Consider the following 19,470-nt stretch of genomic DNA (forward strand, 5'->3'; position numbering starts at 1 on the left):
ATCATGAACCTGCAAGGAATAGGGACATTGGGTGGAATGGGGTTAGAAAGAATTAAATTTGGAGCAACCTTACCTATGGTGGATGAATTAGGGTCTTGAGGTGGCTGTGGCAAAGGTGTTTCCACCCTTTCCGTGGCTTTGTCCAACTCCTCTTCCTCAAATTGCAATCTTTCATCTTCCTTGTGAATTGAATTTGATGGTTGAGGGTCCGTTCCAATCTCCTTGCCACTTCTTAACATGATAGCATTGGTGGTTTCAAATACTCCATTTGGATTTACAATGGTTGAACTAGGGAGTTTGCCTTGGTCGCAAAATTGTCCTACAAACTCCGTTATCTGCCCAATTTGCTTTTCCAAGTGGTCAAACCTTTTGTCTTGATTTTGCATGGCTGTTTCTTGATTCTCTTGCCCCTGAGACAAATTGGTGAGTAACTTAGTAAGCATATCATTATAGAAAGATGTACCTGAATTTGTTTGGGCAGGTTGTGGTGGCTGCATAGGTCTTGAATAGAACTCCTCATATGGCAGTCAATATCCTTCTTCTTGAACATGTTGAGGTTCCCACCACATAGAGTTTGAATGATCACTCCAATCTGAATTGTAAGTATTGGAAAACACGTTATTCTTTGATTGAAGATCAAATGTACCAACGCTTTGCATTTGGGACCTTTCCATGAGTTGTGACAAAAGAGAAGCATTATCAAGTGTCATGTTATGCTTCTCTAGTACCTAAAATCAACAAACAAAACACAAATCAGAAACTAAAACTAAAATACATAACAGAAACGAACAATCCAAGGGATTAGCAACTTTGCTAATCTCCGAAAACGGCGCCAAAATTTGATGCGAAACGAATGTGACACACAAATTAAACCCTATTTGTGACAATTGTAGTAATGATGTAAGTAGGGATCGTTCTAACCGGGGATTAACTAGGGGTGCTAATCTGATTTGAATTGACTCAAAAACACAAAAACTAAATTTAAAGACTCTTAACATGACTACTATGACTCAGAACAGCTTTGCAACACTCAAAACTGCATAAAACAATTAATTTGACTTAAACAGAAACTAGAACTTAAATTGGACGAATTTGAAAGTGTTTGTGACTCCAAATACTTAAAAACCAAAATAAGACAGATTATAATGACTAAGACTTAACAAAATATGGGGGGATTGTGTTTGGATCAAAATTAAATTAAATGGACAGATTATAAAGAAAACAGATTGTAAAACAAATTGTGATGAATCAATGGATGATGGAATAGCTAAGGGGTTCTTCTCCACACATGTTACACTTGCATACAAGATGATTTTCAGTTGGTCTTTCGATAAATTATGAAACTCAACACCCCGGGTTAATTAGGTCCGCTTAAATTAACCGTCAAGTTCTCCTTAAGTTAATGAATTGGATGGGTTAGCGCAACGCAATTCACAACATTCTCCAAAAGTCTTTTACGTGAAAAGCACAATAAAGATACAATCAAAAATCATTAAGCATCATGAAAACTATAAGTGTTGACGAGACCTTCGTTACTATGATGAGCATGAAACTAGTGCCAAGAATTCATTTAACGTGATTGTTTATAAGCAACCTCCACTACTTGTGAATATAAGTTCATAACTATTAGGTGAAACTCACTTATATTCTAGCGTCATATTCATGCATGAAAATTAAGCGTGCATTCTCAATAAACATACATAAATAAGTTATCAATCAAACTGTTAAACAAATTGAATCCACAACTTATGAAATTCGAACCAAAGGTAATCAATTCATATTGCAAGCATAAACATGTTTTCGAATCACTCCCTAGCTAAAGGGGGTTTAGTTCCTCATACGTACAAGACAAAGATAAGTAAATTTAACCATTGAAATCAAGGAAAGGAAACACCTAAAAATTCCAACAACTCAAACTTGAATTGTATGAACGTTTAGGCCTCTCTTCTCCTCCTCTTTGTTCCGGCACAAAGTCTAAGGATAGGTTTTGGGGTGATATTTGTATGGAGGAATGGATGTGTGATGGTAGGGTAGTGTTTTAGAGGGATGGGAAGTGGTTGAAGTGGCTACAATGGAGGAGAAAAGGTGCAGAAAATAGAAGTTATGCACGGCAATGGGTGTTTTTGTGATGGTGTGAAGTGTGTATGAATGCATGGTTTTATAGGGAGAGAATGGGAGAGAATGTGAGAGAATGTGGCTGAATGATTAAAGAGGGAATGCATGTTGAATGACAACTATAGAGTGAATGATTAAAGAGGGAATGCATGTGGAAGTGTGGCTGATTGTTGGAAGGGGAAAAGCTGGAAATGGGATGGGAGTGCACGGCAATGAAGGGGAAGTGGCTGGAATGTTTTTGGAAGAGTGATATTGAAATGGGAAAGCATGTGGCTGCCAACTAGGGTGAATGATTGAAGTGGGAATGGAAGAATGTGGCTGCAATGGTGAAGTGGGAAGGCTGGAAAGTGTATGAAGTGCACGGCAAAGGGGTTTGGAGGTGCTGGAAAATGATGGTGAATGCACGGCTTTCTTTGTGGCTGAGATGCTTTTGTGGCTGAATAGAATGAATGAAAAGTGAATGAATAATGAAATGGGAAAGCATGTGAGTGACAACTAGGTTGAATGATGATGAGTGCATGTGGCTGAATGAAAATATGTGAATGAATGAGAATATGGTGCGGCTGCAAGGTTGTAGTTTATGGTGTTTGAGTGAATGGCTGAGATGGTTTGATGAATGAACGTGTTTAAATGGTTCAAAACAGGAAACAAGGCCCTTCCTTGCACGGCAAGGAAGGGAAACACCAAGGGACACACGGCAAGGGTTTTAATGTTGCAAGGGACATTGTTTTGTGGCCTAGAATAGGTAGGAGCCCTTGATATTGCTGAAACTTGGAGTCTTTAATTTCGTCCATTCCTTTTGCTCCAAACATAAGCTATCCATTCCAAGTCCAATTTTGCTCCAAAATGCATCTTTTTGCTTCCTTAGCCATATGAACCTAAAAACACACGAAAATGGCTTAAACTACTAAAACTAGGAATTAACAATATAAATGCACGAAAACAAGCTAAGTAAGTCGCCTAAATATGCTCCTATCAATCCCACGCCTCAAAATTTTTTGACGCGGCGACCATTCTAATAGAAAACATGAAATCACTTATATCAAACTGTTTCCTTAATTGAGGTTAAGCACGCAGAAATCTAATTAACAATGACAAAGAAATAACAAACAGCATGTTGCTTATAAAAGACAAGTACACTGAAAATCTAGTGCAATTTATATAGACAACTTTTGCTTTTGGTTCAGAAATAAAGCAAGATACATCATTTGGGTCGTAGGTTAGATTAGCAAAGACCCTCTGTTCAAATTGCTTAATAAGCTAATTACCATAAAAAATAAAAAAAGGGAAAGACACAGAAATGAAATACTATGTCCAATAAAGTTCCACATAAGTTTAGTTTTGACATGCATCCATGAAAAACCCAATCACAATTTCAGGGAACTGGACCCTTATTTAGCCTAATCCTAACCCATTTTGCCACTTACTCTCACCACTTGGGTTAACCCCTTACTGTATGTGGGCTTCAAACTTACTAAGTTCAGGCCGTCAGAGAGAGAGTCCATGCAAACATACCAATGGCACTCCTAATGAAGTAAAAGCATTAGATTTTGATGGCAAACCATAACACATCAATGACTGATCCGTCGAACGATATTGATGCATTCCAAAAAGATGGGAAATAACTCAGGATGTATAACAAACTTAGAAACACATATCTTCTAGGTAAGTTTCTTTACCAATCACATCTGCAATTCAGTATTCATAAATCTGCCTAATAAACTACTTAAACCGCTCAAAAAGTTGTCAAAGAACTAGAAAAGACATATGTAGTAAACACTCATACAAACGAGAAGATATGTTCAAGTGGATTTAATATCTGATGGTATCAGCGGTATACCTGTTCCAGCAATAAAAACAAGAGTAAGTCCAAGACATACCTGATACACAAAAACCCCGGGAGCCTCAGTGCCTCCAGCTAAGAAGCTTCCCATCATGACAGTAGAAGCCCCAAGGACCAAAGCCTTGACAATGTGTCCAGAATTGGAAATTCCACCATCAGCAATCACAGGCACACCACTTTGTGAAGCAATAGACGCAACCTTGTAAACAGCAGTTGCCTGAAACATATCACCAAAACCAACACAACTTTGGTCATAAAATGGTAAAGCATTCAGCAACCTGTAGAACAAAACGTCAAACAAAGTCTTCAAAAAGTTCCAAAATGTAATTATATATTTTTTTCATGCCACAAACTACACTGTTTTAGTCCATCAAAGGGTTGTCACTGCCAGAAGCTAAAGTCGAACCTTTGTTTTCTACGTTTGGACTAATAACTAAATAGTAAAACACCCATCAAAACAACGATTGTTAGGCACAATGTCATTGATTAACAAATCCTTAATCAAATATTTTTCATCCACAAAGAATTCAAGAAATTAAATCGATCACTACAAATATCATAACTTTCAACACCTCCAGATTCTACAAATCCTTAAATTAGCCGCCAACAATGAGAACAAAAACTAAAGCATCAATCATAAAAGCAACAACTAACAAAAAGAAGTCATCTTCATACCTGCCCACGACTGACAGCGCAAACCTCTTGAGTGGTACAAATTGAGCCAGACCCCATTCCAACCCTCAACCCGTCAAGACTAGCCTGAATCAAATTCTGCGCCTGACTCACCGTCACCACATTCCCTCCAACTACATCCAAACTCGAGTACATTTTCTTCACATACTTTATCATCTCAATCTGATAAATGGAGTTCCCCTGAGAGCTAACCAACACCACTACATCCACCCCTGCCTTCACCAACTCCTCCAATCTCTCCTTATTCGACTCCCTTGTGCCGATAGCCGCCCCGATCCGCTACGTCCCGTCCGGACCCACCGTCCCAACCCCCAACTTGGGGTACCCTTTGATCCTCTCCACTTCCTCCTTCGCCACCACATCCACAACCTCATTGTCCCTCACAGTCGCCACCACATCTCGCTTTTTCTCCTCCATGTACTCCCCAATCGCCCCCAAATCGTAACTCCAAGGCGCCGTGAAGTCCGTACAGTTCACCATGTAATCGTAAATCTTCACCTCCTTGTCCCCCAATTTCACTCAATCCTTGCCCGCCACGTATCCCAAAAGCTTCGAATTGGGGCTGCCACTCTCAGTAACCAGGACCTAGGGATTTGAAGCGTCGAAAACGTCGTCAGATTGGATTCGATCGCTTGGGGATTTGAAGACGGGGTTCGAAAGAAGCGGGACCCGGCGGGACTTGACGGACCGGACCATGTGGGCTTGCTCGGATGTCGTCAAGTTGGAGTGGATGATGCCTATACCGCCGAGTGCGGCCATCGAAATGGCCATGTGGGACTCGGTGACTGTGTCCATAGGGGACGAGACGCAGGGAATCGAGAGAGGGACGCGGCGGCTGAGGTTGGAGGTTGGAGGCTAGATGGACGGAGTCGGTGGGGAAGTCGATGTAGTGAGGGAGGAAGTTGACGTCACCGTACGTGCAGGAGTAGCCCTGGTTGAAGAGCCGGTCGAAGGAGAAGCCGTCTTCGAAGATTGAGGCCGACATTACGGTGGCTGTAGTGGGCGTTGAGGGTGGCGGCGCCGCCTAGAGAGAGAGAAATGGTTTGGAGGGAGGCGGTGGGTTCAGGGTTTTTGCGTGAGTTGTTTTGCTTGCTTCGGAGTTTGGGAAGGAAGCGGAGTAGTGGAATTCTGCTAGCGAGCGAGGCGGGTAACGTGGGAGGGTTAGCGTGATCGGTACATGAGGTGTGATACATCACGTCTCATCAAATAAATAGAGAGATATGTATGTTAAAAAATTAATAACTTAAAAAATTAAATTTCTCAGAATTCTTATTAAAACATATAGTATATGTGTTCCTGTTACAACTAAATATTTCTCGGTAATGTGGAGTAGACCTGGCAAACGGGTCGTGTCTGTCGTGTTCGTGTCGTTTTCGTGTAACACCTGTTATCTTAACGGGTCGTGTCGTGTCACACCCGTTATCTTAACGGGTCCTTAACAGGTCGTGTCACTTTACCCAACGGGTAAAGTGACCCGACCCGTTATGACCCGTTAAGAAAAAAATATATTTTTTTAAAAATTTGCACATACCACACATTGCGACATAAATATTACTTGAAAACATTAAAACATTTCTCGTTCAAGTACTATATCTACACTCGAAAATGAAAGCCTAATAAAAAAAATAATACATACACTACTAATCTATTACAAATATTAAATGTGCAAGGATAAAGAGTTTTTGTTTTTAAGATTGACTAACACTTAGAGTTTATTTATACTTTTATTAAGTATAACATAAGATTTTGTGGTATCCACTTGTGTAAATATTTTAAATTGAAGATCGAATTCATTCATTGTATTCATATAGGGTCAAGGAGTGTAGTTATAAAAAATCATCAAAATCGGAGTTAAAATAACCGTTAAATCGTGATTTTTCGTTTATAACCGTTGAAAAGCTTTGTCCCGTTACTTGATCTCTGAATGTTTTTTTTTTGTGATTTTTTGCTGATGTGATCTCCAAGCATATACAAACAATTTTGACGGTTTGGATCGTTGAAATTAGTTTTGGAGAATTCGTAAAACGATAGATTGACTAACGCTTAGAGTTTATTTATACTTTTATTAAGTATAACATAAGATTTTGTGGTATCCACTTGTGTAAATATTTTAAATTGAAGATCCAATTCATTCATTGTATTCATATAGGGTCAAGGAGTGTAGTTATAAAAAATCATCAAAATCGGAGTTAAAATAACCGTTAAATTGTGATTTTTCGTTTATAACCGTTGAAAAGCTTTGTCCCGTTACTTGATCTCTGAATGTTTTTTTTTTGTGATTTTTTGCTGATGTGATCTCCAAGCATATACAAACAATTTTGACGGTTTGGATCGTTGAAATTAGTTTTGGAGAATTCGTAAAACGATAGATTGACTAATACTTAGAGTTTATTTATACTTTTATTAAGCATAACATAAGATTTTGTGGTATCCACTTGTGTAAATATTTTAAATTGAAGATCGAATTCATTCATTGTATTCATATAGGGTCAAGGAGTGTAGTTATAAAAAATCATCAAAATTGGAGTTAAAATAACCGTTAAATCGTGATTTTTCGTTTATAACCGTTGAAAAGCTTTGTCCCGTTACTTGATCTCTGAATATTTTTTTTTTGTGATTTTTTGCTGATGTGATCTCCAAGCATATACAAACAATTTTGACAGTTTGGATCGTTGAAATTAGTTTTGGAGAATTCGTAAAACGATAGATTGACTAACACTTAGAGTTTATTTATACTTTTATAAAGTATAACATAAGATTTTGTGGTATCCACTTGTGTAAATATTTTAAATTGAAGATCGAATTCATTCATTGTATTCATATAGGGTCAAGGAGTGTAGTTATAAAAAATCATCAAAATCGGAGTTAAAATAACCGTTAAATCGTGATTTTTCGTTTATAACCGTTGAAAAGCTTTGTCCCGTTACTTGATCTCTGAATGTTTTTTTTTTGTGATTTTTTGCTGATGTGATCTCCAAGCATATACAAACAATTTTGACGGTTTGGATCGTTGAAATTAGTTTTGGAGAATTCGTAAAACGATAGATTGACTAACACTTAGAGTTTATTTATACTTTTATTAAGTATAACATAAGATTTTGTGGTATCCACTTGTGTAAATATTTTAAATTGAAGATCGAATTCATTCATTGTATTCATATAGGGTCAAGGAGTGTAGTTATAAAAAATCATCAAAATCGGAGTTAAAATAACCGTTAAATCGTGATTTTTCGTTTATAACCGTTGAAAAGCTTTGTCCCGTTACTTGATCTCTGAATGTTTTTTTTTTTGTGATTTTTTGCTGATGTGATCTCCAAGAATATACAAACAATTTTGACGGTTTGGATCGTTGAAATTAGTTTTTGAGAATTCGTAAAACGATAGATTGACTAACGCTTAGAGTTTATTTATACTTTTATTAAGTATAACATAAGATTTTGTGGTATCCACTTGTGTAAATATTTTAAATTGAAGATCGAATTCATTCATTGTATTCATATAGGGTCAAGGAGTGTAGTTATAAAAAATCATCAAAATCGGAGTTAAAATAACCGTTAAATCGTGATTTTTCGTTTATAACCGTTGAAAAGCTTTGTCCCGTTACTTGATCTCTGAATGTTTTTTTTTTTGTGATTTTTTGCTGATGTGATCTCCAAGCATATACAAACAATTTTGACGGTTTGGATCGTTGAAATTAGTTTTGGAGAATTCGTAAAACGATAGATTGACTAACACTTAGAGTTTATTTATACTTTTATTAAGTATAACATAAGATTTTGTGGTATCCACTTGTGTAAATATTTTAAATTGAATATCGAATTCATTCATTGTATTCATATAGGGTCAAGGAGTGTAGTTATAAAAAATCATCAAAATCGGAGTTAAAATAACCGTTAAATCGTGATTTTTCATTTATAACCGTTGAAAAGCTTTGTCCCGTTTACTTGATCTCTGAATGTTTTTTTTTTTGTGATTTTTTGCTGATGTGATCTCCAAGCATATACAAACAATTTTGACGGTTTGGATCGTTGAAATTAGTTTTGGAGAATTCGTAAAACGATAGATTGACTAACACTTAGAGTTTATTTATACTTAGATTCACCACTTCTATTAATTTTCATTTTTCCCTCTCTTTTTTGTTTCCTTTTCAACTTTTTCTTATCATTTTCACTTTTCCCTCCAACATCTTTCCCTAATTGAATTCCCTCACTTTTTTGTTTTATTTTCAACTTTTCTTAACATTTTCATTTTCCCTCCATTTTTTTTTTCAAAAAGGGCGGCAAGTTGGCAAATGGCAATGGCAAGAAATTGATTATTGAAATTTGAGAATGGAAACAAATCACATATGAGTCCTGACGCATCAAATTTCAATGGATGCAAAATCATGCAAATATGCAATGCATGATCATGCATATTAAATTATTAATTAATAATTATTATAGTTTTTATAAAATTTAATATATATATAATTAGTATAGATAGACTTAATATTTTGGGGGTATAATTATTATAGTATATATAATTATTATAATTATTATAAATTTTATAGTTAATTTAATATATATATATATATATATATATATTTATTATAATTTTTAGGGGTATAAAATTGTAAAATTAATGTATATAATTATTACAGTATTTTTTGAGGGTTATAAAATTATAAAAATAATATTCTGCTTATCGTGTATCGTGTTTACCCACGTGTATACCCGACCCAACCCGTTATCTTAACAGGTGCTTATCGGGTTACCCGATAAGACCCGATTCGTTATCGTGTCGACCCAAACACCTGTTAATTTCGTGTCGTGTCGTGTCGGGTTATCGGGTCGTGTCAGAAATTGCCAGGTCTAATGTGGAGGGAAAGGTCCAAATTTATTGGCTGGGTGTGGGCGGGTGCATGAGACCTAGCACTATTGCTTCTTTCTTTTACTCTTTTTTATCCTCTTTTGTTTTCTGGTTTTTAAACAGTTTTCATCTTTTCTTGTACATTTTTCAATTTCTTTAGTATTATTTTTTTTGTATCCTAATTCTGAATTTATAATTAGTTTCAAACATTTATAAATAATGCAAATTTTTTATTATTTTTTGTCCACTTGGCTAAAATTTGGCCTCCACACCAATTAGGAGTAGGTTTTGTAACTGCGACGTCAGCATTTAACAGAAACGTTGATGTAGGTCGTAATAAATTAGTAAATCCTATATTATTGTTCGATCAATAGTTGAGGTAATTTTATGTAATTTATCCAATTTTTGATTGGGTAAAGTACAAAAAATTACATCAACTATTGGTAGGCCTGGCAAACGGGTCGTGTCTGTTGTCTTAATGGGTCGTGTCTGTTGTCTTAATGGGACAAAACACCTGTTATCTTAATGGGTCGTGTTGTGTCACACTCGTTATCTTAATGGGTCCTTAACAGGTCGGGTCACTTTACCCAACAGGTAAAGTGACCCGACCCGTTATGACCCGCTATGACCCGTTAAGAAAAATGTTTTTTTTCCTTAAATTTGCACATACCAAACATTGCCACATAAATATTACTTCATAATATTAAAACACATTTATCGTTTAAGTACTACATCTACACTTGAAAATAAAAGCCTAATAAACAAACATCCATACACTACTAATCTATTACAAAATATTAAATGTGCAAGGATATGCAAAATGAAAAAGTTTCTGTTTTCAAGGTTGTGAAGCTTTTCTCAAAAGTTTAAACCTTGCCAATGGAACTTAGAACTTGCATGTTATTCCTTTTACAAAATGCTCAATTTTCATCGATCATCATGACATAAGATTTTGTGGTATCAATAGTGTAAATATTTTAAATTGAAGATTGAATTCATCTCTGAATGTTTGGTTTTTGCGATTTTTGGCGTATGCGATCTTGAAGCATATACAAACAAGTTTGACGGTTGGATCATTGAAATTATTTTCGTAGAATGCGTATCCCATCAAAATGATAGATTCACTAACACTTGAAGTTTATTTATACTTTAATTAAGTATAACATAAGATTTTGTGGTATCTACTAGGGTAAATATTTTAAATTGAAGATCGAATTCATTCATTGTATTCATATAGGGTCAAGGACTGTAGCTGTAAAAAATCATCAAAATCGGAGTTAAAATAACCGTTAAATCGTGGTTTTTTTCGTTGATAACTGTCGAAAAGTTTTCTCCCATTACTTGATCTCTGAATGTTTGTTTTTTGAAATTTTTGGCGTATGTGATCTCAAAGTATATACAAACATGTTTGACGGTTGGATCGTTGAAACTAGTTTTATAGAATGTGTATCTCATCAAAACAATAGATTCACTAACACTTAAGAATTTATTCATACTTTCATTAAGCATAACATAAGATTTTGTGGTATCCATTTGTATAAATATTTTAAATTGAAGATCGAGTTTAGTCATTGTATTTGTATAGGGTCAAGGAGTGTAGTTGTAAAAAAATCATCAAAATCGGAGTTAAAATAACCGTTAAATCGTGATTTTTCATTGATAACCGTCGAAAGGTTTTGTCCCTTTACTTGATATCTGAATGTTTCTTTTTTGCGATTTTTAGCGTATACGATCTTGAAGCATATACAAACAACTTTGACGGTTGGATCGTTGAAATTAATTTTGTAGAATGTGTATCCCATCAAAATGATAGATTCACTAACACTTAAGAGTTTATTTATACTTTCATTAAGTATAACATAAGATTTTATAATATCCACTAGTGTAAATATTTTAAATTGAAGATCGAATTCATTCATTGTATTCACATAGGGTCAAGGAGTATAGCTGTAAAAAATCATTAAAATCGGAGTTAAAATAACCGTTAAATCGTGATTTTTCGTTGATAACTGTTGAAAAATTTTGTTCCGTTACTTGATCTCTGAATGTTTGTTTTTTGAAATTTTTGGTGCATGCGATCTTGAAGCATATATAAACATGTTTGACGGTTGGATTGTTGAATATTTGTTAAATCATGATTTTTCAATGATAATCGTCGAAAACTTTTGTCCCGTTACTTGATATCTGAATGTTTGTTTTTTTCAATTTTTGGTTTATGTGATCTCGAAGTATATACAAACATGTTTGACGGTTGGATCGTTGAAATTAGTTTCGTAGAATGCGTATCCCATTAAAATGATAAATTCACTAACACTTAAAAGTTTATTCATACTTTCATTAAGTATAATATAATATTTTGTGGTATCCACTAGTTTAAATATTTTAAATTGAAGATTGAGTTTATTCATGATATTCATATAGGGTCAAGGAGTGTAGCTGTAAAAAATCATTAAAATCGGAGTTAAAATAATCGTTAAATCGTGATTTTTCGTTGATAACTGTTGAAAAGTTTTGTCCCGTTACTTGATCTCTGAATGTTTGTTTTTTGAAATTTTTGGCGCATGCGATCTCGAAGCATATACAAACATGTTTAACGGTTGAATTGTTGAAACTAGTTTCGTGGAATGTGTATCCTATCAAAACAATAGATTCACTAACACTTAGAGTTTATTTATACTTTATTAAACATAACATAAGATTTTGTGGTATCCACTTGTGTAAATATTTTAAATTGAAGATTGAATTCATTCATTGTATTCATATAGGGTCAAGGAGTGTAGTTGTAAAAAATCATCAAAATCGGAGTTAAAATAACCGTTAAATCGTGATTTTTCGTTGATAACTGTCGAAAAATTTTGGCCCGTTACTTGTTCTCTGAATGATTGTTTTTTGAAATTTTTGACGTATGCGATCTCGAAGCATATACAAACAAGTTTGACGATTGGATCGTTGAAACTAGTTTCATAAATGCGTATCCTATCAAAACAATAGATTCACTAACACTTAGATTTTATTTATACTTTCATTAAGTATAACATAAGATTTTGTGGTATCCACTAGTGTAAATATTTTAAATTGAAGATCGAGTTCATTCATTATATTCATATAGGGTCAAGGAGTGTAGTTAAAAAAAATCATCAAAATCGGAGTTAAAATAACCGTTAAATCGTGATTTTTCGTTTATAACCATCGAAAAGTTTTGTCCAGTTACTTGATCTCTGAATGTTTGTTTTTTGTGATTTTTTTTTCTGATGTGATCTCGAAGCATATAAAAACAAGTTTGACGGTTGGGATCGTTGAAATTAGTTTCGGATAATTCATATCCCATCAAAACGATAGATTGACTAACGCTTAGAGTTTATTTATACTTTCATTAAGTATAACATAAGATTTTGTGGTATTCACTTGTGTAAATATTTTAAATTGAAGATCAAATTTATTCATTGTATTCATATAGGGTCAAGGAGTGTAGCTGTAAAAAATCATCAAAATCGGAGTTAAAATAACCGTTAAATCGTGATTTTTCGTTTATAACCGTCTGTAAACACGGAAAATTCCTGAAACAAGAAACAAGAATACGTGCACAAAATATATTTTATGTTTAATGATTTTGGGGTTACAATCTCTTTGTAATTTGATCCTCTGATTCTATCTTCGTAGGGTGTAGGTTTGTGGATGAGCTGTTGATCCAAAGGGCCGTCGGGGCTTGATCTAGGGATGAACAGTTGATGAACGGATCTTCGAGGGCTTTTGAGCTTGATCTTGAAGACTGGGTGTATGGATTTCTTCAAGGGGCCGTCGGGGCTTGATCTTGAGGGTTGATGGATGAGCGGATCTTCAAGGGCTTTTGGGCCTAATCTTGAAGACTGAGTGTATGGATTTCTTCAAGAGGCCGTCGGGGCTTGATCTTGAGGGTTGATGGATGAGCGGATCTTCAAAGGCTTTTGGGCCTAATCTTGAAGACTGATTGGATGTGTGGATTTGTTGAGGTTGTTGATCCAAAGGGCCGTTGGGGCTTGATCTTAGGACGAACGGATGATGAACACTTTCTTCAAGGGGCCGTCGAGGCTTGATCTTGAGTCGGTGGAAGTTCTTCAAGGGCCGTCGGGGCTTGACCTTGAAGGAGAATTTGACGAAGAACGAAGAGTGTTTTCTTGATCCTTCGGGATTTGCTTGAGAGCTTTAGAGTTTCAAGGCTTCAAGGTTTTGGTGTGATGTAAATTCCCTTCTTTCTTTCTTCTTCTTCCTTTCCCTCCTCCCAAAATGAATGCCTTGGCTTCCTATTTATAGAATTCCAAAACTTGATTTTTGGATTTAAATAATCAGATGAAATAAATCATTTCTGCCAGGTAATGACACGTGTCCTATTTGATGACTTTTCCAATTTATTTCGATTTTTCGTTGAGTCACACGTTACATGTAAAATTTATGTAACACGTGAGCGTTGAAATTTTAATTATTGGTCAACATTCATTTCACCGAAATTTCGATGTCCACAAATGCCCCCACTTCAAGGCGCGTCGTAGACATGTGCTTGTCACGTGTAGAAGATGCGTTTTGAAGTCCCTTAATGTAGATGTCAACCCAAGGGCCGTCGAGGCTTGATCTTGAATTGAGCTGGAAATTTCTTCAAGGGCCATCGAGGCTTGATCTTGAGTTCGACTGGAAGATTTTCTGGTTTCCTCCAATCGTTGATTTTCCACAAGCTTAATCTTGAACTGGGCTGGAAGATTCTTTTGGTCTCCTCCGAAGGTCTGAACTTACTCCTTTTATCTGGAGTTGAATTTGATTCAAGGGTGGTGAACACTTGATTTTGAATCGGACTTGTGATTTCTTCAAGGGCCATTGAGGCTTGATCTTGAACTGGGCTGGAGGATTCTTCTGGTCTCCTCCGCTCGTTGATTTTCCTTTGTGCTACTCTTGAACTGGGCAGCAGGATTCTTTTGGTCTCCCCCCGAAGGTCTACGAGCGGTTTCAGGATATGGCAGGCAAGTACGAGGTGGAGGTGCTGACCTGTTTCTTTGTTCAATCTTTCCAATTCGTATTGAATACGAATCGGAAATATTGAAGTTTCCTTGTCCCTTCTCTGGCAGTGTATCAACCGTTGAAGATGACTACTCGAGAGCAATACTAGGTAAGCAATCAGGAATAGATTCCAGGTAGTCGGTTCCAGATCGGAAGACTGACTCCAAGTGCCGCTGACTGCTCTCTTTCACTTTGCCATGCGAGTAATAACAAAGACAAAGGAAAAGACAGGGAAAAAGCATGATATGAGATACCTTTGCTTTCGAAGAAGCAGCGAATGAATCAGCACATATATTTGTTGTGCTTGTCTCCACATGCTTCGATGTATCATTTTCGCTTGCCTTACTTGCTCCCCTTTGCAGAAGTGGTATTTCCTTATGCAGGTTTAGCATCTTCTCTTGTAGTATTTGTCCTCCGATGCAGGAGTTGAATGCAACCTTTGCATTTAAATGGTGCTTCACTCCTTGGTGGCAACTGGTTTGAGTGGAGGTTTCGACATATTGCTTTCTTTGTCCTTGTCTTGGCAGGTGAGAACAAGGGCAAAGGAAAAGATAGGGAAAAAGCATGATATGAGATACCTATGCTTTCGCCCTTGATGATATGAGATACCTTTGCTTTTGAAGAAGCGGTGAATGAATCAGCACATGCTTCAATCTATCGTTTCCTCCAGGGTCATCTGTACTCCAGGCATCTGGTATCTTCAAAGGTTGAATAGGTTTTCTCAAGGGAAGAAGAAGAATTGAGTATTTCGAGAGGCTTTGCTGGGAGTGCGCCCTCAGAGGTGAGGAAGAGTTGGGCATTTTCTTCAGGTCTGCCTTGCCATAAGAGACGAAGGTCGACACATATAGGGATTTCTTAATAGCAAGTAGTGGTACCGTTCTTTTACCCTTGTCGACAGACGTCTCTTCGATATCTGAACGACGCCTCTTCGATTTCTGAACGACGCCTCTTCGATTTCTGAACGAGCGCCACTTTTGACAAAGTTGCACGCGTTTTCTGAAAAGCAGAGAAAGCGTCGCCGAACTTTACGCTTGTCGGCTAAAGACGTGTAGTTGCGATGATGGCCTCCACGTGTTCTCGACTTTGTCAGATATCTTTTGACAAAGTTGAACGCGTTTTCTGAAAAGCCGCGAACGCGTCGCCGAACTTCACGCAGGAAAATCCGGATTTTTGAATCGGTGGTCGTGTCGCTTGGCTTTTTACAGAGGTATCGATCACTCCAACATACACACTCTGAAAATTGCCCATTCTTGAAAATCGTCTCCGGCCTTTTGAGAATTATCTTCATCCACCCATTCTCTCTGAACACCTTTGAAAAAATGACTAACTCATCGAACCTTTGCTTAGATTTGAGTCTCAGCAGCGATCCGGTTGCACCCGGTCAAGGTAATGTATGGCGCCCTTCTTTTTTATCTTCTAACGGTCCTCTTACAGGTGAAGACTCCGTGATGCAGGATGCCACAACAGCTACAATAGTAGCTAGGAACCTCCTCACTCCAAAAGATAGTAGGCTGTTGTCAGGACGGTCCGATGAGTTGGCCGTTCAAGAGTCTCTCGCTCTCAGCGTTCAGTGTGCAGGCTCTGTGTCCAACATGGGCCAACGCCTACTTGCTCGCTCCCGTCAGGTTGAATCGTTGATGGCAGAGGTGGAAAGTCTCAAGCAAGAGATCAAACAGCTGAAGTATGAGAATAGAAGTTTGCACGTGCTTGCAAACAACTATTCGACGGGCATGAAGAGGAAGCTTGATGAGCTGCAAGAATCTGAAGGTCGGATTCAAAGTGATCGTCAAAGGTTTTCGTCTTTCCTCCAGAGGCACCTTTTTCCTGGGTCTTCCAGCGTTTGGCCAAGTATTGAGGCCTGGAATGCTCTAGCTTCAATGCCTCCCGCTCCAATGCCTTCTGTTCCGATGCCTTCTGCTATGATGCCTTCCGCTTCTAGAGTTTTGCCAAGTAATGGGGCTTCACGTGAACATCCTTTGTGAAAGCTCCATTTTTTTTTTTTTTTTTTTTTTTTTGGGTACACACTTGTAATTTATTGGAGATTAATGGACATGTTTTATTTTATTCAGTGTATTGTGCTAAATACAAATAAAACATATACATCACTAAGATTTTTTTATTTTTTATTTTTTATTTTATATTTCCCGGTGGCGCTGATCCACCAAAGTTTTTTTTTTGTTTTTTTTGTTTTTTTTTTTTTTTTTCAAAAGTGGCCAACTTGGCTATGCTTTCAGCTAGACCACATCTTGCAAATGCTTTTGGCTATAAAAAAAAATTATAAAGGAAGAAAAAGAGAAACATTTTCCTTGTTTTGGGGAGGAAAAACAGGAAAATGTCTTTTTTTTTTTTTTTTTTTTTTTCAACATCCGTTGGAAGCTAGACCACAACTTGCAAATGCTTTTGGCTATAAAAAATTATAAAGGAAGAAAAGGAGAAACATTTTCCTTGTTTTGGGGAGGAAAAACAGGAAAATGTCTTTTTTTTTTTTTTTTCTTTTTTTTTTTCTTCAACATCCGTTGGAAGCTAGACCACAACTTGCAAATGCTTTTGGCTATAAAAAATTATAAAGGAAGAAAAGGAGAAACATTTTCCTTGTTTTGGGGAGGAAAAACAGGAAAATGTCTTTTTTTTTTTTTTTTTTTTTTTTTTTTTTTTTTTCAACATCCGTTGGAAGCTAGACCACAACTTGCAAATGCTTTTGGCTATAAAAAATTATAAAGGAAGAAAAGGAGAAACATTTTCCTTGTTTTGGGGAGGAAAAACAGGAAAATGTCTTTTTTTTTTTTTTTTTTCTTTTTTTCTTTTTTTTTTTTCTTCAACATCCGTTGGAAGCTAGACCACAACTTGCAAATGCTTTTGGCTATAAAAAATTATAAAGGAAGAAAAGGAGAAACATTTTCCTTGTTTTGGGGAGGAAAAACAGGAAAATGTCTTTTTTTTTTTTTTTTTTTTTTCTTTTCTTCAACATCCGTTGGTTTAAATAGCCTTTGAAGCAAAGGGAAAAGTGAGGGTAGCTTATTTCGGTTTTGGAGAAAATAGAGAAGAAGAGAGAGCTCAATACTCTGTTGAGAAAAAGAAAGAAGCTGCAAATAGAGAAGAGAAGTGCTGCTTCATTTGGTTGATAGTGGATTATTGGGTGAGCTCCTATTGCTCCGAGGACGTACTCCAGTTACACTGACTGTGGAGGAACCTCGTTAAAACTCTTTTTGTCTTTTATATATATATATATATATATATTTTTTTTTTTTTTTTTTTTTTTGTGCATGGTGCTGTCCAGCCAGATTCCATCATTTTTTTTCTTTTATATGGTGATCTGCAAGGCTGAGTTTGTGGGTGAAAACCTAGGGCGAGTCCGAGAGAAGACGGAGGAGATCTTTGGGTGTGAGTTGACAAACTTTGATTTTGTCAATCACATTCAAAGGCAGCAGCAGAGGCAAGCAGACGGATGAGATCTTTGGGTGTGAGTTGCCAAACTTTGATTTTGTCAATCACATTCAAAGATCAGCAGCAGAAGCAAGCAGATGTGAGTTGACAAACTTCGTTTTTGTTAATCACATTCACAGGCAGCAGCAGAGGCAAGCAGATGTGAGTTGACAAACTTTGTTTTTGTTAATCACATTCACAGGCAGCAGCCATGGCGGAAGTGCAGAAGCAGCCAGAGCTTGAAGCAGAGCGTAAGGCGTCGAGTTTGAAGACCGGCTAGTCGTTTGACAGCGGTCAATGAAGCTCTTCGTTGATTTTGATCATGGTGGCCAGGGTGACGAGCTCGAGATAGTGCAAGGCGTCAAGCCTGAAGTGGAGGAATTGCAACAGCGCTAGGTGATGAGTAGAGGGTCGGTGGTAATGGCTTTCTGGGAGGGCTGAAAGTTACCGTACCAGATGAGGTTGATGGTAATTTCACCGGAGAGGAGAGGGTAGTGGTCGCGGAGCAGCGAATTCAGGGCGGCGACGGCGTCTTCGAATTTCTGCTTCCTTGAAGGTGGTCTGAATCAGACAGTCCCTGATCAATTGGGTAGAAGGCACATCGAAGGTTCTGTGGAGAATGAATTCGGTGGTGAGGGTTCTTGCGATGGCTTTAAGGGCCGGGCCTGAGCCTGGATTTGGGCTGCTTCTTTTTGTGGACTTCAACTTCTGTTTTTTTTTTTTTTTTTTTTTTTTTATAAGTTGGCATGGGTTTTAAGTGTGGGCAAACCCACTTTAACATGTGTATATATACATATACATATATATATATATATATTTTTTTTTGAATAGAGAATATATATATATATATTTTTCCTAATACATAGTAACATATGTACTTTTTTTTTCTTTTCTTTTGTAATAAAATTGACTTTCTTTAATGAAACATTTATTTATTTATTTTGATGTGACTGTACTTGAAGTTTTGAAGTTTCAAGCTGCCTACGTACTCTTCCAAAGAAGAGATCAAGTCATGACGTAGTTCAAATGAGTGATAGTTTTGATGATGATTTTGCCGTACACAGTTTATGCTCTTGCGGGCCAGGAGCGTGGTGCGTTTGCAGTTTCAGCTCGTGCAGGCAAGGAGCGTTTGTTGTCGCCTTTTATGCTCGTGCGGACAAGGAGCTTTGGTTGTCGCCTTTTAGGCTCGTGCGAACGAGGAGCGTTTGGTGTCTTTTGCAGTTTCAACTCGTGCAGACAAGGAGCTTTTGAATTTGTCAAACGATCTTAGAGAGGCATTCCTTGCAATCTTTATAGCAAGGAGTCTCGACTGAGTGATTGAAGAAGTCTTTGGGGAAGAAATCGCGCATCGTGATGGCAACGGACGATCTTTGTGTCATAACTTCATCATCCTCAACACTTTCATGTAGCTTTGAAGGTTGACGGTAGCTGCTTTGCCCCCTTTCCGATTGGTAAACTTGTGGAGGAGACCTATGTTTCTTGTGCATTTTCTTTGGAATGACATAAGTCCATCCTTCAACTTC

General features: G+C 36.9%; 1 pseudogene; it reads right to left on the minus strand.

Moving 5' to 3' along the window:
- Window positions 1-1,744: 1,744 nt before the first annotated feature.
- Window positions 1,745-5,812, minus strand: LOC137741733 (inosine-5'-monophosphate dehydrogenase 2-like; annotated as a pseudogene).
- Between the last annotated feature and the right edge of the window lie 13,658 nt (window positions 5,813-19,470).

This window comes from Pyrus communis, chromosome 1 (assembly GCF_963583255.1).
Source record: "Pyrus communis chromosome 1, drPyrComm1.1, whole genome shotgun sequence".
Taxonomy (NCBI): domain Eukaryota; kingdom Viridiplantae; phylum Streptophyta; class Magnoliopsida; order Rosales; family Rosaceae; genus Pyrus; species Pyrus communis.